The following is a 24,621-nucleotide window of genomic DNA, read 5'->3' on the forward strand; positions in this document are numbered from 1 at the left end:
TCAAACAGTTTTCACTGGGGGCGTGTGCTTCTTCTCCCTGTATGAAACTGACCAATCATAAGCAGGCAGCAACAATCAGGGGGAAGAAGAACACGCCCCCACCACAGCTTAGAATAGGATTCTTCATGTGATAGATGTATAATGTGAGACAGTCCTAAGAAGTAGACATCTTGGGGGTATCCTGTGTGCTTGGAAAGCATTTTTGGATTGTCCCAGGGAGTGTGGGATGTAGTTTTGCACCAGGTCTAGGTAAAAGCTATCACTCGTCAGAAATGGAGGAATAACTGCAGCCCTGTTTAACTCAAAGATAATTTCCTACACTGATGCACTGTATGCAGACCTATGTGTTTCCTTAGTTACAGACTACAAACAACCCTGCGTAGTCTTATCATGCACTGATGTCCTACTCTCCCCGATCGCCTCTTTTACTGTAGATTATTAAGAAGAAATATATGATTAATTACATGTATAAAATACCTTTATAGAAGCCAAAACGCCATTGGTTCCAAATCTCCTGCACAGACATACGGTTTTGTGCCACCAGGGGGAGCTCAAGAGCTTACTGCATAGGGACCTACTATTGAGTGGAATGTATAAACAGTATGCAGTTAGCTCACAGGCTCCCTCTAGTGGAGACTGCAGAAAGCCAGAAGTTTATTATTTATCTCACATCTACATAGGTGATTTCAAGCTCTGTATCAGAAAATTAAAGTTCATATCATTTTAAAAAGTTAGAGTTCACTTTATAGTCATATTAAAAAATATATATAATTTCCTCCAAGTTACCTGGAAGAACTTTCATTATTATGACACCACAAAACACATTATTATATCATACCTGATGCCTGCAGGACATGGTATAATTATAAAGCTATTTGAACTTCTCCGTCTCTCTGTAGATTTCCACATTCTTGAATTTAATTGTAGAGTGGGATGGACATCAGCGTAATAATAAAAGATATACGTGCCGTGTATACAAAGGGGAAATTTGTACTCAGATCATTGAATGTGAAGAAACAGGAGATTTTTATTATTGTTATATGCGATATATACCCAATGGTGAGAATGTGACACTAGATATATTTCTATACTACGGGGAGGAGCAAAAGTGTTGATCAGAGGGACTAGTCTGGACTGTCTCAGTGATGATGTCTTAATTAGATGATTGATAGGATCAATGATAGACTATTCATGGGGTGTCATTCCACCATCACATATCACGTCTACTGTATGGATTATTCATAATTAATATTTGCAGTTGACATGGGCAAAAAAATTTCCAGTAAAGAATTATGGCGTTGTTTCAGCACATAGTATGGCGCCACCTAGTGTCCACAGCGTGTAGCAGTGTGCACGTCCATTGAATAAGCTAAGTCCTTCACTAGAAATTAATGAGGTTGTCTGCTACTTTTACATTGATGGCTCATTCTTAGGATAGGTCATCAATGTCTGATCGGCCGGGGTACGACACCCGTCACCCCCGCCGATCAGCTGTGATTGGTTTCAGCGGCAGCTGTAAGTACTCACTTGCGGAGCTGGTCGTCTACCTGTAGTGGCCGGGGCTTGGTACTGCACATCTGCATCCTATTCAAATCAATAGGAAGTGATTGTAGTATCCTGCGGTGGCCACTACAAGTAGACCGCCAGCTCTGCAAGTGAGTACTTAACGGCTGCCGCAGACACTGATGACCGTCAGCTCTGCAAGTGAGTACTTACAGCCGCCGCCAATACCGAAGACCGCCAGCTCTGCAAGTGAGTATTTACGGCTGCCGCTGACACCGATGACCACTAGCTTTGCAAGTGAGTACTTATGGCCGCTGCCGATACCGATGACTGCCAGCTCTGTAAGTGAGTACTTACAGCCGCCGCCAATATCAATGACCGCCAGCTCTGCAAGTGAGTACTTACGGCTGCCACTGACACCGATGACCACCAGCTCTGCAAGTGAGTACTACCAGCCGCCAATGCCGATGACCGCCAGCTCTGCAAGTGAGTACTTACGGCCACCGCAGACACCAATGACCGCTAGCTTTGCAAGTGAGTACTTACAGCCTCCGCCAATACCGAAGACCGCCAGCTCTGCAAGTGAGTACTTACGGCTGCCGCTGGCACCGATGACCACCAGCTCTGCAAGTGAGTACTTACAGCCGCTGCCAATACCGATGACCGCCAGCTGTGCGAGTGAGTACTTATGGCTGCTGCCGATACCGATGACTGCAAGCTCTGCAAGTGAATACTTATGGCCTCTGCCGATACCGATGGCCACCAGCTCTGCAAGTGAGTACTTACGGCCGCCTCTGACACCGATGACCGCCAGCTCTGCAAGTGAGTACTTATGGCCTCTGCCGATACCGATGACCACCAGCTCTGCAAGTGAGTATTTACGGCCGCCTCTGACACCGATGACCGCCAGCTCTGCAAGTGAGTACTTACAGCTGCTGCCAATACCGATGACTGCCAGCTCTGCAAGTGAGTACTTACGGCTGCCACTGACACCGATGACCACCAGCTCTGCAAGTGAGTACTTACAGCCGCCAATACCGATGACTGCCAGCTCTCCAAGTGAGTACTTACGGCCACCGCAGACACCAATGACCGCTAGCTCTGCAAGTGAGTACTTACAGCCTCCGCCAATACCGAAGACCGCCAGCTCTGCAAGTGAGTACTTACGGCTGCCGCTGGCACCGATGACCACCAGCTCTGAAAGTGAGTACTTACAGCCGCTGTCAATACCGATGACCACCAGCTGTGCAAGTGAGTACTTATGGCCTCTGCCGATACCGATGACCACCAGCTCTGCAAGTGAATACTTATGGCCTCTGCCGATACCGATGACCACCAGCTCTGCAAGTGAGTACTTATGGCCTCTGCCGATACCGATGACCACCAGCTCTGCAAGTGAGTACTTACGGCCGCCTCTGACACCGATGACCACCAGCTCTGCAAGTGAGTACTTACAGCTGCTGCCAATACCGATGACTGCCAGCTCTGCAAGTGAGTACTTATGGCCTCTGCCGATACCGATGACCACCAGCCCTGCAAGTGAGTATTTACGGCCGCCGCCGTCACCGATCACAGCTGATTGGCGTGGGTGCCGCTGAATGTTGGTGCTTCCAAGAGGGACTTAGTGAGGAAGGACTGATGGTGATAGTAGTAGTGAAATGATAGGAGCTTAGTACCTACAAAGGAATGAAGAATTTCTGCTACTCTTCTCAGTGTGGACAGACTATTGATGTCCATGGGTTTAGTTGAATGTCGATGGTAAAGGATGGGGTTAGGTGCGTGCTGTCTTCCAAACGTGAAATTAAAGTCCCCAGGATCCATTTTTTTTTCTTCTTTTTTTTTATTTTTGAGAGGTGTAATCCAAGAATACTACATTTTTCAAGAATAAAAAGAAGAGGAAACAGATGTATCTCAGAGACCTTGATTTCACACTTGGAAGACAGTGCGCTCCTAATCCCATCCTTCACCATCGCCAGTAAACGGTGACTCAGTGACTGTGCGTGTCAGAAAAAAATCATCCTGTGACTATTGGATTTCTACTTCTATCACATGAAACCGCATGTCTTCAATTATCACTGATAGACATGGTATCATGATGTCACTGCCATGCTGTTAGCTCTCAGGCTGCTCTCCTCGGTGTTTGCCAAGACTATGACAGTGTAGACACATTGTGTTGTTAAACAAAAGAATGTTAAGTGCAGCTCTAGGTGTGACTGGAGTAGAAAACATGATAACATTCATGCTGACCAATTAGGTAAAATTTATATGTGTACAAAAAAATGTAAAATATCCCAGGTTTTTCTCCCTTCATCTCCTACCTCTGTTGATCCTATTCCGTCTCATGTTTCACCATAAACTAAGAAATATGTTGAGAAATCTTCTCTGTTTGTCTTAAGGAGTTCAGCCATGTCCTCCCTCCTCCTCCTCCTCCTGGCTGTTCTAAAGGTACCGTCACACTTAGCAACTTTACAGCGAGAACGACAACGATCCGTGACGTTGCAGCGTCCTGGATGGCGATCTCGTTGTGTTTAACACGCAGCAGCGATCTGGATCCTGCTGTGCCATCGCTGGTCAGAGCAGAAAGTCCAGAACTTTATTTCGTCATCAGGTCGGCGTGTATCGTCATGTTTGACATCAAAAGCAACGATGCCAGCAACGTTTTACATGGAGCTAACAACCAGCGAGAACGATAAGTGAGTCGCCGTTACGTCACTGGATCGCTCCTGCATCATTCTGGAGCTGCTGTGTTTGACGTCTCTACAGCGACCTAAACAGCGACGCTCCAGCGATCGGCTCGTTGTCTATATCGCTGCAGCGTCGCTGAGTGTGACGGTACCTTAAGTGTGGCTTTGAGACAACTAACTGCAGCAGGAGCCTCTCCCCTCTGCCCTGTCTGCAGTAGGACATAAAATAGTAATTACAATCCTAGAGCTAATTGAATAAGCTTGGAAAATAATCATTGAATAATCAAGTACTATTCATTTATGGCTTATGCTTGCAACATCAGTGTGATAAGACCTGACCTTGGAGCCAGTAGACATGCGCTGCAGTCCCAATAACAAAAAGCTGCACAAATTCTGTTATACAAATTGAATATGCTTCCTCTATGTATGCAATATGCTTTTCTGTATTATGCTTGGAACTGAAGCCAATAGAATCAGAGACTGTTAGAGTTGGAAGGGACCTCCAGGGTCATCGTGTCCAACCGCCTGCTCAATGCAGGATTCACTAAATCATCTCAGACATATGTCTGTCCAGCCTGTTTGAAGACTTCCATTGAAGGGGAACTCACCATAGAATCATAGAATGTTAGAGTTGGAAGGGACCTCCAGGGTCATCATTTCCAACCCCCTGCTCAATGCAGGAGTCACTAAACCATCTCAGACAGATTTCTGTCCTGGCTCTGAAGACTTCCATTGAAGGAAAACTCACTGTAGAATCATAGACTATTAGAGTTAGAAGGGACCTCCAGGGTCACCGTGTCCAACCCCCTACTCAATGCAGGATTCGCTAAACCATCTCAGACAGATGTCTGTCCAGCCGCTGTTTGACGTTTTCCATTGAAGGAGAACTCACCATAGAATCATAGACTGTTAGAGTTGGAAGGGACCTCCAGGGTTCTGGTGTCCAACCCCCTGTTCAATGCATTATTCTCTAAACCATCTCAGGCAGATGTCTGTCCTATCTCTGGTTGAAGACTTCCACTGAAGGAGAACTCACCACCTCTCGTGGCAGCCTGTTCCACTTATTGATCATCCTCACTGTCCAAATGTTTTTTCAAATATCTAATCTGCATCTTCTCCCAAGCATTGCCGAATGATTGGAACCACGTCAGATTACGGTGTATTGCAGTCTCAACAGAACAATAAAAGTTTAAAGAGTAACTAAACTTTTTTAAAAAAAAAATTAATGTCAGTATTGATCAGACTTTGGAAAGTTATGAATCTTTAGATTGGACTCCGCTACCTTATCTTGCTTCCTTTTCTCTCAAACTCCAAGCTGATAGTGCTGTTTTATCTGCCTTGTTCAGGCACTTAGTGTAGCTGTTTTGAACTACAGGTCTAGCAGATCTCTGTACCCCGGTGTGAGCTTCTCTGCTGCCCTCCCTTGTGCCCAGACGCTGCCTACAGGAGGCTCACACAGGAGTACGGATGGTTCCTAAACCTGCAGTTCAAAACAGCTACACTAAGTGCCTGGCCCAGGCAGTTATAACAGCACTTTCAGCATGGAGCTTGAGAGAGAAGAAAGCCAATTAAGGTAACGGAGTACATTACAAAAAGTCATAACTTTGTGAAGACTGGTCAATAAACTGGAGAAAGAAAGGTTTAGTTCCTCTAGGTGTAGTGTTCCTTTAAAGTGTCCATGTCTATCGTACAATAGTCCCCTTTACTACCACGCCGGTACGGTATTTCATGGTAGCAGCTGTAATAGGCTCGCTTCGGCTTTACACAGATACGTTAATCCGCGGTTTGGCCTCTGTCACTGGTAAAGCTGGAGAAATACTTTGTGATGAAGTGAGATTTGTGCTCCTCTATGAAGGTATCGAATCTAGGAAACTAATAATGCAATTCAGGCACAGGACGGTCAGCCAAGGAAGGACGGAAGGACGCCAAGGAGGGCGATAGGAGGATTAGGAAGCAATCACAAAGCACAGAAGGGGCTGCGCTTACTACAGAGGAGCCATCTATTTCTGGGATATGAGTCAAGCGTAAAGTGACCTGCAATGCCTCTCTGTCACCAGCAGGAGTCTCTGTTGTTCACCCTGAAATCTGACTGACCCCTAGGAAAAGTTAAAGGGGTTGTCCAGTAATTATATATTGATTACCTTAGGATAAGTCATCAATATCAGATAGGCGGGGGTCCACCCACTGGCACCATTAATGATTAGCTTTTCCAGATGTACAAAGTGTACAGTGCAGCTCCCTGCATGGCATAGTGGCCGTTCTCAGGTACTGCAGCTAAAATACACTACACAGTCCTGATATCTGATTGATATAGCTGACATTGTATAATAAATTGCATGATTTATTTTTATGACCCACATGACGGTAATTTACACCGTGCTCCAAATTATTATGCAAATGATATTTTTCTCGGATTTTCCTGAATGGTCGGTGCAAATGACAGTGAGTCTAATAAAAGTCATCACCCGTTAGATTATACATCAAATTTTATCGAAGAAACCTCCCAATGATAACAGTATAATCTCCAAAATGAATAAAACCTCACAATGCACTGTTCCAAATTATTAGGCCCAGTAGAATTTCTATACATTTGATTTGTTTTAAAGAACTGAAAATGCTCATTTGTGGAATTTGCAGCATTAGGAGGTCACATTCACTGAACAAAAAAGCTATTTAACTCCAAAACCTCCTAACATGCCAAGTTACATGTTACCATAGGAGCCTTCTTTGATGTCACCTTCACAATTCTTGCATCCATTGAACTTGTGAGTTTTTGGGGAGTTTCTGCTTGTATTTCTTCCCTCCCAGAGCCGCTGTTTTGATGTGAACGGCCTCCCACCCTCATAGATATTTTACATGATGATCCTCCAAAGGTTCTCTATAGGGTTGAGGTCAGGTGAAGATGGTGGCCGCACCATGAGTTTATCTCCTTTTATGCCCATAGCAGCCAATGACTCATGTATTCTTTGCAGCATGAGATGGGGCATTGTCATGCATGAAGATGATTTTGCTCCTGAAGGCACGTTTCTGCTTTTTATACCATGGAAGAAAGTTGTCAGTCAGAAACTCCATATACTTTGCAGAGGTCATTTTCACACCTTCAGGAACCTTTAGGGTATGTGCACACGTCCGGATTTCTTCCGGATTTTTTGCGTTGTTTTTTTTCTATAAAAACGCTATAAAAATGCCTAATATCTGCATACATATGCATCCCATCATTTAGAATGCATTCCGCAATTTTTGCGCATATGTTTTCACGGAAAAAAACACGTTGCGGAAAAAAACGCAGCATGTTCATTATTTTGCTGATTTTTTGCGGATTTCCCACTATATTATTGCATCCCAGGACCTCCGGAAAAATCCGCAAAAAATCCACACAAAAAAACGCGTGAAATACGCATGCGGATTTCTTGCAGAAAATGTCCGGTTTTGTTCAGGAAATTTCTGCAAAAAATCCTGCCATGTGCACATACCCTAAAGGGCCCTGCCAACTGTTTCCCCATCATAATTCGGGCCCAAAACATGACTCCTCCACCTCCTTGCTGTCATCACAGCCTTGTTGGGACATGGTGGCCATCCACCAACCATCCACTACTCCATCCATCTGGACCATCCTGGGTTGCTTGACACTCATCAGTAAACAAGACTATTTGGAAATTAGTCTTCATGTATGTCTGGGCCCACTGCAACCGTTTCTTCTTGTGAACACTGTTTAGGGGTGGCCGAATAGTAGGTTTATGCACCACAGCAAGCCTTTGAAGGATCCTACACCTTGAGGTTCGAGGGACTCCAGGGGCACCAACAGCTTAAAATATCTGTTTGCTGCTTTGTAATGGTATTTTGGCAGCTTCTCTCTTAATCCAATGAATTTGTCTGGCAGAAACCTTCCTCATTATACCTTTATCTGCATGAACTCTGTCTGTGCTCTGTTTCAGTCACAAATCTCTTCACAGTATGATGATCACTCTTAAGTTTTCGTGAAATATCTAATGTTTTCATCCCTTGACCAAGGCATTGCACTATTTAACGCTTTTCAGCAGCAGAGAGATCCTTTTTATTTCCTATATTGGCTTGCTTGAAACCTGTGGCCTGCTTAAGGCCGGCTTCACACTTGCGAGTTTTACGGACGTAAGAGCGCAGAAACTACGTCCGTAAAACTCGCAAAAAATACGGCACAATTATTCTCTATGCCTCTGCTCCTATCTGCCGTATTTTACTGATCAGTATTATACGGCTTTCTATGGCCGTACAAAATCGCAGCATGCTGCGTTTGTCACCGTACTGCGCAAGAAATACGCCAATGAAAGTCTATGGAAGCGTGAAAAATACGGATTACACACGGACAAGCAGTGTGACTTGCGAGAAATACGCAGCGCTGTTACAGAGAAAAGCCGGTAATTCAGTGCGGTGTACAGTAAAATCACACTGACAGCTTACAGTAGAATAGGTAGAATAAATGTGTACACATAGAATAGGTATATATATATATATATATATGTCAGTGAGACACATATATGTATATATATTAATATTTATTCCAGCGCTATACAGCTTGAAAGCCGGTAATTCAATTACCGGCTTTTTCTTTCTCCTTCCTAAAACCCGACATGATTTGAGACCTGGTTTACATACAGTAAACCATGTCTTCTCTCCATTTTTTTTTGGCAGATTCCACACTACTAATGTCAGTAGAGTGTATATGCAAAATTTGGCCGTTCTAGCTCTTAAAATAAAGGGTTAAATGGCGGAAAAAATTGGCGTGGGCTCCCGCGCAATTTTCTCCGCCAGAGTAGTAAAGCCAGTGACTGAGGGCAGATATTAATAGCCTGGAGAGGGTCCATGGTTATTGCCCTCCCCCTGGCTAAAAACATCTGTCCCCAGCCACCCCAGAAAAGGCACATCTGGAAGATGCGCCTATTCTGGCACTTGGCCACTCTCTTCCCATTCCCGTGTAGCGGTGGGATATGGGGTAATGAAGGGTTAATGTCACCTTGCTATTGTAAGGTGACATTAAGCCTAATTAATAATGGAGAGGCGTCAATTATGACACCTATCCATTATTAATCCAATTGTAGTAAAGGGTTAAATAAAACACAAACACATTATTTAAAATTATTTTAATGAAATAAAAACAAAGGTTGTTGTAATATTTTATTCTACGCCCAATCCAGTCACTGAAGACCCTCGTTCTGTCCGTGTTGCCAAGCGAAAAGCCAAAAACATCACTGCTCTAGAGGAGATCTGCATGGAGGAATGGGCCAACATACCAACAACAGTGTGTGGCAACCTTGTGAAGACTTACAGAAAACGTTTGACCTCTGTCATTGCCAACAAAGGATATATTACAAAGTATTGAGATGAAATTTTGTTTCTGACCAAATACTTATTTTCCACCATAATATGCAAATAAAATGTTTAAAAAACAGACAATGTGATTCTCTGGATTTTTTTTTCTCAGTTTGTCTCCCATAGTTGAGGTCTACCTATGATGTAAATTACAGACGCCTCTCATTTTTTTAAGTGGTGGAACTTGCACTATTGCTGACTGGCTAAATACTTTTTTGCCCCACTGTATATATAGACAGTATATATATATTTTTTTTTCTTTTTGGGACACATGGATCATTTCTATAGCGGTATGTCGGTTTGGCAAGCCTGCGAGAAAACCACGCAGTACGGCTGCCATACGGATTACATACGGAGGATGCCATGCGCAAAAAACGCTGACACACCCTGCCTACGGAGGAGCTACCGACCACTATTTTCGGGACTTTTCAGCGTATTACGGCCGTAATATACGGACCGTATTTTCATACGCTGAGTGTGAAGCCGGCCTAATAATGTGGAACATCATTTTAAGTAGTTTTCCATTAATCAGAATCACCTGGAAAACTAATTCTCACGTGTTTAAGATTGATTTCAGTGATCCATTGAGCCCTGAGACACAATAACATCAATGAGTTTATTTGAAGAAAAAAAATAATTAAATTTTTATGACACTTAAATCCAATTTACATAATAATATGGAACACGACGTAATAGAGACCCGTTCTCTGAATCTCTTGGGCAGGTCTCACATATCCTGTGGCTAGGTGATAGGGACCACCCCTTTAATTCCACACTCCCTGAAGGGCACCTTTTTTTAACCCTTTCTCACCTGCACGTCATAAAACTTGATATCACATTGATTATGCCGTCAGGTTGTCCTGTGTGTAGTGGATGTTTAGGTTATGTTCACACGTTGCGTTTTTGCTGCATTTTTTTTTTTTTTTTTTGCTGCACTTCTCTTATGCTGCATTTTACAGTACCAGGAAAAGCCATGACATTTCAGAAATCTCCTGCACACACATTGGTTTTTCTGTTTCCTGAATTGGAAAATTGAAAGCAGCGAATAAGTGGTAAAAAGCAACAAGCGCAGCAAAAATGCAGGTTTCAGGTTTTGCTGCAGAAAACTCAGGAACAACAGGCACTAAACTGTGTCAGCATGAAAAACACAGCAAAAAAGCAGCAAAACCTGTCTTTTTTAAGCAGCTTATTCACTGCCAAGAGAACAGGTTTTGCCGGCAGAAAAAAAAAACGCAGCATAGACGCAACATGTGAATGTGGCTAAACAGTATATATGCGGTGTTTTGTGACACAAGCAAGGCGCTGCTGTGACTGCTGGGGGTATCTGCTGCTGTGATCAGTAGAAATATTGCGACTGCTGTACAAATAGTAGAGGAAGCGAGGGACTTGCTTTGATCTGTAGAGTGATTTGTTGTAATTGCCATTGAGGATGTGACTCAGGCCGGCGTCACACACAACGTACAAAAAAAATCGGTCTGTTTTACATGGACGAGAATTGCGGAAATGTTCCCTGAATAGTGATCCGTGTGCAATGCGAGGATGCGATTTCCTCGCATCAAAGTATCAATGTGACATCCGTATGGCGAGATTTTCTCGCCGGCTGGCAAAATGGACATAATATGGATTCATGGGCTTAAATATTTGTGAAAACACATATACAGTCTATATATGTATATATGTCAGTGAGACACATATATATATATATTAATATTTCATACAGCGCTAGACAGCATAAAAGCCGGTAATTCAATTGCCGGCTTTTGCTAAATCATTGCAGAACCCGACAGGATATGAGACATGGTTACATACAGTAAACCATTGCAAATCCGTAAGATTTTAACATATTCCTCGCTAATAACATTAGTTGAGTCTGTGTGCAAAATTTCGGAGCTCTAGGTGTTAAATTAAAGGATTAATTCATGGAAAAAATTGGCGTGGGCTCCCGCGCAATTTTCTCCGCCAGAGTAGTAAAGCCAGTGACTGAGGGCAGATATTAATAGCCTGGAGAGGGTCCACGGTTTTTGCCCCCCCCCCCGGCTAAAAACATCTGCCCCCAGCCACCCCAGAAAAGGCACATCTGGAAGATGCGCCTATTCTGGCACTTGGCCACTCTCTTCCCATTCCCGTGTAGCGGTGGGATATGGGGTAATGAAGGGTTAATGTCACCTTGCTATTGTAAGGTGACATTAAGCCTGGTCAATAATGGAGAGGTATCAATAACATACCTATCCATTATTAATCCAATCTTAGTAAAGGGTTAAAAATACACACACATTAAGAATAAAGTATTTTAATTAGATAATTAAACACACAGGTTTAACATCTTTATTGCATTCTCAATGCAAGCGAAGACCCTCGATCTCCTGTAAAAAAAAAAAAATTCCACAATAAAAAAGCAACAATATCCCATACCTGTCCGCCTTACAGTCAATTCCCACGCTGCAATCCATCTCAAGGGGTTAAATAGTTTACAACCGTGAGCGGTGCTAATGCGACTAGCCGGGCTGTAAACCATGGAGGAATGAATGAAAAGCTGACTGCGCAGCCTCCCCGCCTGACCGGACATGAACTGATTAGCGTGGGAAAGTTTCTGAACATTTTCCCACGCTGTCAGTTCACCGCGTCAGCGCACGCTCAGTGACGCCAGCGGTAGCCCATGCAGCCCATTAAAGAGCTTCTGAGGCAGCTACATATCAAAGAGCTGTAATTCCTAAACCCTTACTCCAAATTGGATGCGAATGCCCTCAAATTAATGCTGAGAGTCTGCACTTTATGCCCAGATTGATTGTAGAACTGGATCTGGCAAACAGATAAAATAACGAAACTTGCGTCACTGTCCGAATATTTCTGGATCTAGCTGTATTGCCCGGCGTTCCCTGCAGACATTCTAATGCTGCGACTAAACTGCGACAATATTCTTCGAACCATCAGAAAATGAAATAAACAAACAAAATACAAACAGTAAAAATAAATAAATAAATACAAACAGACTAACATATGGTTTCATTTATTAGGGAAAATATTAGGAAATCATTATAACCAGTGTAGAAGAGTAATAAAAATCTTTATCCAGGGAGTAAGCCAAAAATACTAATAGGGGATTGGATGTGAGGGGGGATGGGAGCAAATGTCAGAAAGTGGGGAATGGAAAAGAAACTGTGCTACAATGGCAGTCGGGCAATGGATCCCCAGCGGTCGGAGACATTTAGGACATAGCAGAGCATACTTGTATCACCACTGGATATTAAAGGAGTCTCCCGAAAAAGGGGACATTTCCAGGATTCTCTACCGAGCTTTGATGACAGTCAACACTAGGGGGAGCTAGCCAGCTGCGTTTTTTCTTTTTTAGGTTAAGTCCACCCTAGACATTTTTGCTGCGTTTTTTTATGCAAATTTTCTGCTGCGTTTTACAGAACCAGCTATGTCTATGATATTTCAGAAATCTCATGCACACACATTGTTTTTTTTTTAACATCAGTATTTTGTGCTTTGCATGATGCAGCATGTCACTTCTTTCAGCGTTTTTCACCCATTGACTTGAATGGGTGGTGAAAAAACGCTGAAAAATTTCACCAAAAGCGCAGGTATTGCTGCTATTTTTAGGTAGGTATCGGGAGACCATGTCACAGATGTATGGAGGAGACAGGTTGTGGATGGCTTTGTATGTCATTGTGAGGGTTTTGAACTGGAGTCTCTGGGCGATAGGAAGCCAGTGAAGGGCTTGACATAGGGGAGAGGCCGGGGAATAGCGGGGAGACAGGTGGATTAGTCGGGCAGCAGAGTGTAGGATGGATTGGAGCAGTGCCAGATTGCTAGAGGGGAGGCCAGAGAGTAGGAGGTTGCAGTAGTCGAGGCGGGAGATGATAAGGGCATGCACTAGCGTTTTTGCGGTGTCGCGGTCAAGGAAAGCACGGATCCGGGAAATATTTTTGAGTTTGAGACGGCAGGAGGAGGCAAGGGCTTGGATATGTGGCTTGAAAGAGAGGGCAGAGTCGAGGATCACCCCGAGGCACCGGGCGTGTGGGACTGGGGAAAGTGAGCAGCCATTGACATTGATGGATAGGTCTGGTGGAGGGGTAGAGTGAGATGGGGAAGATGATGAATTCTGTTTTGTCCATGTTCAGTTGTAGAAAGCGGGCAGAAAAGAAAGCTGAAATGGCAGACAGACAGTGCGGGATTTTGGTAAGTAAGGAGGTGAGGTCAGGTCCGGATAGGTAGATCTGCGTGTCATCAGCGTAGAGATGGTACTGCATACCGTGGGATTCTATGAGCTGTCCCAGGCCGAAAGTGTAGATGGAGAAGAGTAGGGGTCCTAGAACAGAGCCTTGAGGAACACCGACTGACAAGGGGCGAAGTGAGGAGGTGGTGTGGGGGAGAGAGACACTGAATGTTCGGTCTGTCAGATATGACGAGATCCAGGAAAGGGCCAAGTCTGTGGGCAGTGTCCTCCCTCCTTATGTACCCGTGTGCCTGTTATCTGCTCATGTTTAATGTATTTGCCTAGATTTGCCTCGTATTCACATGTAAAGCGCCATGGAATAAATGGCGCTATAAAAATGTATAATAATAATAATAATAATACCTGTTCGTGCCCCAAGATATATGTGGGCCTTACCACAAGAGAGCTAAGAGTACAAGTACGTGAGCATGTGCGGGACACTGGCGCGGCCAAGACAGTGTCCGACACTTCGGAACTGAAAACAATCCCTCGTCACTTCAAATTGTATAACAGTGACGCAAGATTTCTGAAGGTGAGGGGGATCGATGCCCTCCATTTGGGCATAAGAGGAGGTGACAATAAAAAACTCCTCGCACAAATCTAGACAAGGTGGATCGTCCAATTACATACCATGACACCGAAGGGCCTTAATGAATCTTTAAGCTTCGCCCCTTTTTTGTAGTAGTACTCCCAACATAGGTTCTTTTGGCCTTTTAGCCTCCTGTTTCCACATACCCCCATGTCTATTAACCCCGCGGATATGTTTTTGTGTTTTTAAACTTTATCTTAACAATCTATTTTTTCATCTAGTGCTTGTGACTCTGCTGATTTGCAGCGCTTCCTCATACTCCTCCATTGGGTTCCTTCTCTGGACCGGAAAATGATCCCGGACTGCCATTACACCGCACCATCACAGCGACCGTGGATGACTTGAATACTTAACCCCTTTCTGCCATTAGACGTACTATTGCGTCCATGTGGGGTGGGCTTTTCTTCCCAAGGACGCAATAGTACGTCATATGCGATCGGCAGCGCTCACGGGGGGAGCGCCGCCGATCGCGGCCGGGTGTCAGCTGTTTATCGCAGCTGACATCCGGCACTATGTGCCAGGAGCGGTCACGGACCGCCCCCGGCACATTAACCCCCGGCACACCGCGATCAAAGATGATCGCGATGTGCCGGCGGTACAGGGAAGCACCGCGCAGGGAGGGGGCTCCCTGCGGGCTTCCCTGAGCCCCCCGCAGCAACGCGATGTGATCGCGTTGCTGCGAGGGTCTCACCTCCCTCCCTGCTCCCTCCAGCCCCGGATCCAAGATGGCCGCGGATCCGGGTCCTGCAGGGAGGGAGGTGGCTTCACAGAGCCTGCTCAGAGCAGGCACTGTGAAGCAGCCTGCACTCCTATCAGATCAGTGATCTGACAGAGTGCTGTGCAAACTGTCAGATCACTGATCTGTGATGTCCCCCCCTGGGACAAAGTAAAAAAGTAAAAAAAAAAAATTTCAAATGTGTAAAAAAAAATTAAAAAAAATATTCCAAAATAATGAAAAAAAAATAAAAATATTATTCCCATAAATACATTTCTTTATCTAAATAAAAAAAAAAAAACAATAAAAGTACACATATTTAGTATCGCCGCGTCCGTAACGGCCCGACCTATAAAACTGGCCCACTAGTTAACCCCTTCAGTAAACACCGTAAGAAAAAAAAAAAAAAAACGAGGCAAAAAACAACGCTTTATTATCATACCGCCGAACAAAAAGTGGAATAACACGCGATCAAAAAGACAGATATAACTAACCATGGTACCGCTGAAAACGTCATCTTGTCCCGCAAAAAACGAGCCGCCATACAGCATCATCAGCAAAAAAATAAAAAAGTTATAGCCCTGAGAATAAAGCGATGCAAAAATAATTATTTTTTCTATAAAATAGTTTTTATCGTATAAAAGCGCCAAAACATAAAAAAATGATATAAATGAGGTGTCGCTGTAATCGTACTGACCCGAAGAATAAAACTGATTTATCAATTTTACCAAACGCGGAACGGTATAAACGCCTCCCCCAAAAGAAATTCATGAATAGCTGGTTTTTGGTCATTCTGCCTCACAAAAATCGGAATAAAAAGCGATCAAAAAATGTCACGTGCCCGAAAATGTTACCAATAAAAACATCAACTCGTCCCGCAAAAACCAAGACCTCACATGACTCTGTGGACCAGAATATAGAAAAATTATAGCTCTCAAAATGTGGTAACGCAAAAAATATTTTTTGCAATAAAAAGCGTCTTTCAGTGTGTGACGGCTGCCAATCATAAAAATCCGCTAAAAAACCCGCTATAAAAGTAAATCAAACCCCCCTTCATCACCCCCTTAGTTAGGGAAAAATTAAAAAAATGTATTTATTTCCATTTTCCCATTAGGGCTAGGGTTAGAGTTAGGGCTAGGGTTAGGGCTAGGGCTAGGGTTAGGGCTAGGGTTAGGGCTAGGGCTAGGGTTAGGGTTAGGGCTAGGGTTAGGGCTAGGGTTAGGGCTAGGGTTAGGGCTAGGGTTAGGGCTAGGGTTAGGGCTAGGGTTAGGGCTAGGGTTAGGATTAGGGTTAGGGCTAGGGTTAGGGCTAGGGCTACAGTTTGGGTTGGGGCTAAAGTTACAGTTAGGGTTTAGATTACATTTACGGTTGGGAATAGGGTTGGGATTAGGGTTAGGGGTGTGTCAGGGTTAGAGGTGTTGTTAGGGTTACTGTTGGGATTAGGGTTAGGGATGTGTTTGGATTAGGGTTTCAGTTATAATTGGGGGGTTTCCACTGTTTAGGCACATCAGGGGCTCTCCAAACGCGACATGGCGTCCGATCTCAATTCCAGCCAATTCTGCGTTGAAAAAGTAAAACAGTGCTTCTTCCCTTCCGAGCTCTCCCGTGTGCCCAAACAGGGGTTTACCCCAACATATGGGGTATCAGCGTACTCAGGACAAATAGGACAACAACTTTTGGGGTCCAATTTCTCCTGCTACCCTTGGGAAAATACAAAACTCGGGGCTAAAACATATTTTTTGTGGGGAAAAAAAAGATTTTTTATTTTCACGGCTCTGCGTTATAAACTGTAGTGAAACACTTGGGGGTTCAAAGTTCTCACAACACATCTAGATTAGTTCCCTGGGGGGTCTAGTTTCCAATATGGGGTCACTTGTGGGGGGTTTCTACTGTTTAGGTACATTAGGGGTTCTGCAAACGCAATGTGACGTCTGCAGACCATTCCATCTAAGTCTGCATTCCAAATGGCGCTCCTTCCCTTCCGAGCTCTGCCATGCGCTCAAACGTTGGTTTCCCCCAACATACGGGGTATCAGCGTACTCAGGACAAATTGGACAACAACTTTTGGGGTCGAATTTCTCCTCTTACCCTCGGGAAAATACAAAACTGGGGGCTAAAAAATAATTTTGGGGGGAAAGATTTTTTTTTTTAATTTTCACGGCTCTGCGTTACAAACTGTAGTGAAACACTTGGGGGTTCAAAGATATCACAACACATCTAGATGAGTTCCTTAGGGGGTCTAGTTTCCAAAATGGTGTCACTTGTGGGAGGTTTCTACTGTTTAGGTACATTAGGGGCTCTGCAAATGCAATGTGACACCTGCAGACCATTCCATCTAAGTCCTCATTCCAAATGGAGCTCCTTCCCTTCCGAGCCCTCCCATGCGCCCAAACAGTGGTTCCCCCCCACATATGGGGTATCAGCGCACTCAGGACAAATTGGACAACAAATTGTGGGGTCGAATTTCTCCTTTTACCCTCGGGAAAATACAAAACTGGGGGCTAAAAAATAATTTTTGTGGGAAAAAATTTTTTTTTTATTTTTACGGCTCTCCATTATAAACTTCTGTGAAGCCCTTGGTGGGTCAAAGCGCTCAGCACACATCTAGATAAGTTCCTAAGGGGGTCTACTTTCCAAAATGGTGTCACTTGTGGGGGGTTTCTACTGTTTAGGTACATTAGGGGCTCTGCAAACGCAATGTGACACCTGCAGACCATTCCATCTAAGTCTGCATTCAAATGGCACTCCTTCCCTTCTGAGCCCTCCCATGTGCCCAAACAGTGGTTCCCCCCACATATGGTGTATCATCGCACTCAGGACAAATTGGGCAACAAATTTTGGGGTCCAATTTCTCCTGTTACCCTCAGGAAAATACAAAACTGGGGGCTAAAAAAATAATTTTTGTGGGAAAAAAATTTTGTTTTATTTTTACGGCTCTGCATTATAAACTTCTGTGAAGCACTTGGTGGGTCAAAGTGCTCACCACACCTCTAGATAAGTTCCTTAGGGGGTCTACTTTCCAAAATGGTGTCATTTGTGGGGGGTTTCAATGTTTAGGCACATCAGTGGCTCTTCAAACGCAACATGGCGTCCCATCTCAATTCCTGTCAATTTAGCTTTGAAAAGTCAAACGGCGCTCCTTCCCTTCCGAGCTCTCCCATCCACCCAAACAGTGGTTTACCCCCACATATGGGGTATCCGCGTACTCAGGACAAATTGTACAACAACTTTTGGGGTCCAATTTCTTCTCTTACCCTTGGGAAAATAAAAAATTGGGGGCAAAAAGATAATTTTTGTGAAAAAATATGATTTTTTATTTTTACGGTTCTACATTATAAACTTCTGTGAAGCACTTGGTGGGTCAAAGTGCTCACCACACCTCTAGATAAGTTCCTTAGGGGGTCTACTTTCCAAAATGGTGTCACTTGTGGGGGGTTTCAATGTTTAGGCACATCAGTGGCTCTTCAAACGCAACATGACGTCCCATCTCAATTCCTGTCAATTTTGCATTGAAAAGTCAAACGGCGCTCCTTCCCTTCCGAGCTCTCCCATCCGCCCAAACAGTGGTTTACCCCCACATATGGGCTATCAGCGTACTCAGGACAAATTGTACAACAACTTTTGGGGTCCAATTTCTTCTCTTACCCTTGGGAAAATAAAAAATTGGGGGCAAAAAGATAATTTTTGTGAAAAAATATGATTTTTTATTTTTACGGTTCTACATTATAAACTTCTGTGAAGCACTTGGTGGGTCAAAGTGCTCACCACACCTCTAGATAAGTTCCTTAGGGGGTCTACTTTCCAAAATGGTGTCACTTGTGGGGGGTTTCAATGTTTAGGCACATCAGTGGCTCTTCAAACGCAACATGACGTCCCATCTCAATTCCTGTCAATTTTGCATTGAAAAGTCAAACGGCGCTCCTTCCCTTCCGAGCTCTCCCATCCGCCCAAACAGTGGTTTACCCCCACATATGGGCTATCAGCGTACTCAGGACAAATTGTACAACAACTTTTGGGGTCCAATTTTTTCTCTTACCCTTGGGAAAATAAAAAATTGGGGGCGAAAAGATAATTTTTGTGAAAAAATATGATTTTTTATTTTTACGGTTCTACATTATAAACTTCTGTGAAGCACTTGTTGGGTCAAAGTGCTCACCACACCTCTAGATAAGTTCCTTAGGGGGTCTACTTTCCAAAATGGTGTCACTTGTGGGGGGTTTCAATGTTTAGCCACATCAGGGGCTCTCCAAACGAAACATGGCGTCCCATCTCAATTCCAGTCAATTTTGCATTGAAAAGTCAAATGGCGCTCCTTCGCTTCCGAGCTCTGCCATGCGCCCAAACAGTGGTTTACCCCCACATGTGGGGTATTGGCATACTCAGGACAAATTGTACAACAATGTTTGGGGTCCATTTTCTCCTGTTACCCTTGGTAAAATAAAACAAATTGGAGCTGAATTACATTTTTTGTGAAAAAAAGTTAAATGTTCATTTTTATTTAAACATTCAAAAAATTCCTGTGAAGCACCAGAAGGGTTAATAAACTTCTTGAATATGGTTTTGAGCACCTTGAGGGGTGTAGTTTTTAGAATGGTGTCACACTTGGGTATTTTCTATCATATAGACCCCTCAAAATGACTTCAAATGAGATGTGGTCCCTAAAATAAAATGGTGTTGTAGAAATGAGAAATTGCTGGTCAACTTTTAACCCTTATAACTCCCTAACAAAAAAAAATTTTGGTTCCAAAATTGTGCTGATGTAAAGTAGACATGTGGGAAATGTTACTTATTAAGTATTTTGTGTGACATATCTCTGTGATTTAATTGCATAAAAATTCAAAGTTGGAAAATTGCGAAATTTTCATAATTTTCGCCAAATTTCCGTTTTTTTCACAAATAAACGCAGGTACTATCAAATAATTTTTACCATTGTCATGAAGTACAATATGTCACGAGAAAACAATGTCAGAATCACCAGGATCCATTGAAGCGTTCCAGAGTTATAACCTCATAAAGGGACAGTGGTCAGAATTGTAAAAATTGGCCCGGTCATTAACGTGCAAACCACCCTTGGGGGTAAAGGGGTTAATACCTGTTTTTTGTGATATTATGCTATACATAATGACGCTCTTCCCTGCTTTATAACTACCTTTTTGCCATCCTGGTTATTGTCTTTCCACATCTCCTGATGGTTGTGCGTATCGCACTGCGACCTGCTGTTCCCTGTCTGCAGGGGGCGTCTCTATGGTGTGTGAACCGCTCTGTGGGCCTCTCCCTGGCGCGTGCGCACTTTCCATGACGCCCTTTCCGCAGTTCAGGACCTGGCGACCACAGTGCGCATGCGCCGACTTAAACCATCTTGATTGGCCAGTTTTGGCCATGTGACTAAGTTCACCGGTCTATTTGAAGGTCCTGTAGGGACCTGAGGAACACTCCCTAGTCGCCGCGAAACGCGCGTCGGGGCCCTCCATCCGACCCCCCCCTGTTCCCACTCATCTGCTGGTAAGCATAATATCCTCTGCTATTCATTACTGCACTTTAGATAGAGGATATACTGGTGTAATTTTACCCCCAGCTATTTGGCCGAGGCACGCTGATTCTCTGATGCCTATTTTCGGATGCCTTGTTTCCTCTTGGGTTTTGTCCTCCTATTGTTGTCCTATGTTGATTGGAGCTGATGTTCTTTGGTCAGGGGCTGCGGACAATTTGTGTCGCTGGCCCGGCCTCTAAGCATGGATATGGGATTCCTGCTGTTATTATTAAATATGGCTGATTTAAGGGAAGCACTAGTCACGGTTTGTGGAGGGGACTATGCTGCGTTTATATTCGCCAGTCTACATTTTATTCTCTGCTTACGTGATATGTTTGGAAGCTTCTGCAGCAGTAATCTCCAGTGATACCTGCCCCTATTACTACAAAGAGGAGGATATCCTCTTTCATCCCCCTGCGTTTTGCGTTGCAGGATTAATATTCACTACGGTTCAATAAGTGACATTTCTGCTTCCTAGAGGGAGAGGTCTGCTGGGAGAAATGATTTCACAGGGAGAACAGTAGGATTTGGCAGGAAACTCAACACCACGTCCATAGGTTTGTGCTATAGAATCTCCGCTCGGGGCAGCTTTTTTTTTTTTTTTCCTGCCATGCTTGAGTCTGTCATATATTTACATAATTACCAGCTCTCTCCTGGCCTGAAACATTCATAGCACAAATACCGAGCTCACAAGAACATTCCAGCTCCTGCTCCAGGCCCTGCCTCCGAAATTATACACCAAGCCATAAAAATGTCTATATACCAGAGCTAGTACATCTGACAGCTCTCTAACCCATAAACATTCATTTTTTGCAGTATAGGAGCTGTATTATAGTAGTAATATTATTGTACATAGCGGCAATATTATAGTAGTTATATTCTTGTACAGAGGAGCAGTATTATAGTAGTTATATCCTTGTACATAGGAGGAGTATTATAGTAGTTATATTCTTGTACATAGGGGCAGTATTATAGTAGTTATATTCTTGTATATAGGGGGCCGTATTATAGTAGTTATATTCCTGTACATAGGAGCAGTATTATAGTAGCTATATTCTTGTACATAGAGGCAGTATTATAGTAGTTATATTCTTGTACATAGGAGGAGTATTATAGTAGTTATATTCCTGTACATAGGGGCAGTATTATATGAGTTATATTCTTGTATATAGGGGGCCGTATTATAGTAGTTATATTCCTGTACATAGGAGCAGTATTATAGTAGCTATATTCTTGTACATAGAGGCAGTATTATAGTAGTTATATTCTTGTACATAGGAGCAGTATTATAGTAGTTATATTCTTGTACATAGGGGCAGTATTATAGTAGTTATATTCCTGTACATAGGAGCAGTATTATAGTAGCTATATTCTTGTCCATAGGGGCAGTATTATAGTAGATATATTCTTGTACATAGAGGCAGTATTATAGTAGTTATATTCTTGTACATAGAGGCAGTATTATAGTAGTTATATTCTTGTACATAGGAGCAGTATTATAGCAGTTATATTCTTGTACATAGGAGCAGTATTATAGTAGCTATATTCTTGTATATAGGGGCAGTATTATAGTAGTTATATTTTTATACATAGGAGCAGTATTATAGTAGTTATATTCTTGTACATAGGGGCAGTATTATAGTAGTTATATTCTTGTATATAGGGGCAGTATTATAGTAGTTATATTCTTATACATAGGAGCAGTATTATAGTAGTTATATTCTTGTACATAGGGGCAGTATTATAGTAGTTATATTCTTGTACGTAGGGGGCAGTATTATAGTAGTTATATTCTTGTACGTAGGGGGCAGTATTATAGTAGTTATATTCTTATACATAGGAGCAGTATTATAGTAGTTATATTCTTGTACATAGGGGCCGTATTATAGTAATTATATTCTTGTACATAGGAGCAGTATTATAGTAGTTATATTCCTGTAACATAGTAACATAGTTAGTAAGGCCGAAAAAAGACATTTGTCCATCCAGTTCAGCCTATATTCCATCATAATAAATACCCAGATCTACGTCCTTCTACAGAACCTAATAATTGTATGATACAATATTGTTCTGCTCCAGGAAGACATCCAGGCCTCTCTTGAACCCCTCGACCGAGTTCGCCATCACCACCTCCTCAGGCAAGCAATTCCAGATTCTCACTGCCCTAACAGTAAAGAATCCTCTTCTATGTTGGTGGAAAAACCTTCTCTCCTCCAGACGCAAAGAATGCCCCCTTGTGCCCGTCACCTTCCTTGGTATAAACAGATCCTCAGCGAGATATTTGTATTGTCCCCTTATATACTTATACATGGTTATTAGATCGCCCCTCAGTCGTCTTTTTTCTAGACTAAATAATCCTAATTTCGCTAATCTATCTGGGTATTGTAGTTCTCCCATCCCCTTTATTAATTTTGTTGCCCTCCTTTGTACTCTCTCTAGTTCCATTATATCCTTCCTGAGCACCGGTGCCCAAAACTGGACACAGTACTCCATGTGCGGTCTAACTAGGGATTTGTACAGAGGCAGTATAATGCTCTCATCATGTGTATCCAGACCTCTTTTAATGCACCCCATGATCCTGTTTGCCTTGGCAGCTGCTGCCTGGCACTGGCTGCTCCAGGTAAGTTTATCATTAACTAGGATCCCCAAGTCCTTCTCCCTGTCAGATTTACCCAGTGGTTTCCCGTTCAGTGTGTAATGGTGATATTGATTCCCTCTTCCCATGTGTATAACCTTACATTTATCATTGTTAAACCTCATCTGCCACCTTTCAGCCCAAGTTTCCAACTTATCCAGATCCATCTGTAGCAGAATACTATCTTCTCTTGTATTAACTGCTTTACATAGTTTTGTATCATCTGCAAATATCGATATTTTACTGTGTAAACCTTCTACCAGATCATTAATGAATATGTTGAAGAGAACAGGTCCCAATACTGACCCCTGCGGTACCCCACTGGTCACAGCGACCCAGTTAGAGACTATACCATTTATAACCACCCTCTGCTTTCTATCACTAAGCCAGTTACTAACCCATTTACACACATTTTCCCCCAGACCAAGCATTCTCATTTTGTACATAGGGGCAGTATTATAGTAGTTATATTCTTGTACATAGGAGCAGTATTATAGTAGTTATATTCTTGTACATAGGGGCAGTATTATAGTAGCTATATTCTTGTACATAGAGGCAGTATTATAGTAGTTATATTCTTGTACATAGGAGCAGTATTATAATAGCTATATTCTTGTCCATAGGGGCAGTATTATAGTAGTTATATTCTTGTACATAGAGGCAGTATTATAGTAGTTATATTCTTGCACATAAGAGCAGTATTATAGTAGTTATATTCTTGTACATAGGGGGCAGTAGTACAGGAGTTATATTCTTGTATATAGGGGGCCGTATTATAGTAGTTATATTCTTATACATAGAGGCAGTATTATAGTACCTATATTCTTGTACATAGAGGCAGTATTATAGTAGTTATATTCTTGTACATAGAGGCAGTATTATAGTAGTTATATTCTTGTACATAGGGGGCAGTAGTATAGTAGTTATATTCTTGTATATAGGGAGCCGTATTATAGTAGTTATATTCTTATACATAGGAGCAGTATTATAGTAGCTATATTCTTGTACATAGAGGCAGTATTATAGTAGTTATATTCTTGTACATAGAGGCAGTATTATAGTAGTAATATTCTTGTACATAGGAGCAGTATTATAGTAGTTATATTCTTGTACATAGGAGCAGTATTATAGTAGTTATATTCTTGTACATAGGGGGCAGTAGTATAGTAGTTATATTCTTGTATATAGGGGGCCGTATTATAGTAGTTATATTCTTATACATAGGAGCAATATTATAGTAGTTATATTCTTGTACATAGAGGCAGTATTATAGTAGTTATATTCTTGTACATAGAGGCAGTATTATAGTAGTTATAGTTTTGTACATAGGGGGCAGTATTATAGTAGTTGGTTAGAAAGTGAGGGAGTCGAGAAACAGAAGCTGACTGGAGGGAGTAGGA

At 42.8% G+C, this 24,621-nt stretch overlaps 1 protein-coding gene across 1 annotated transcript in view; it reads left to right on the plus strand.

The window, feature by feature from the left end:
* The window catches only part of CCN4 (cellular communication network factor 4), a 117,336-nt gene that overhangs the window by 18,802 nt on the left and 73,913 nt on the right, over positions 1-24,621 (plus strand). The gene's annotated exons all lie outside the window — the stretch shown is intronic.

This window comes from Ranitomeya imitator, chromosome 6, assembly GCF_032444005.1.
Source record: "Ranitomeya imitator isolate aRanImi1 chromosome 6, aRanImi1.pri, whole genome shotgun sequence".
NCBI classification, from domain to species: domain Eukaryota; kingdom Metazoa; phylum Chordata; class Amphibia; order Anura; family Dendrobatidae; genus Ranitomeya; species Ranitomeya imitator.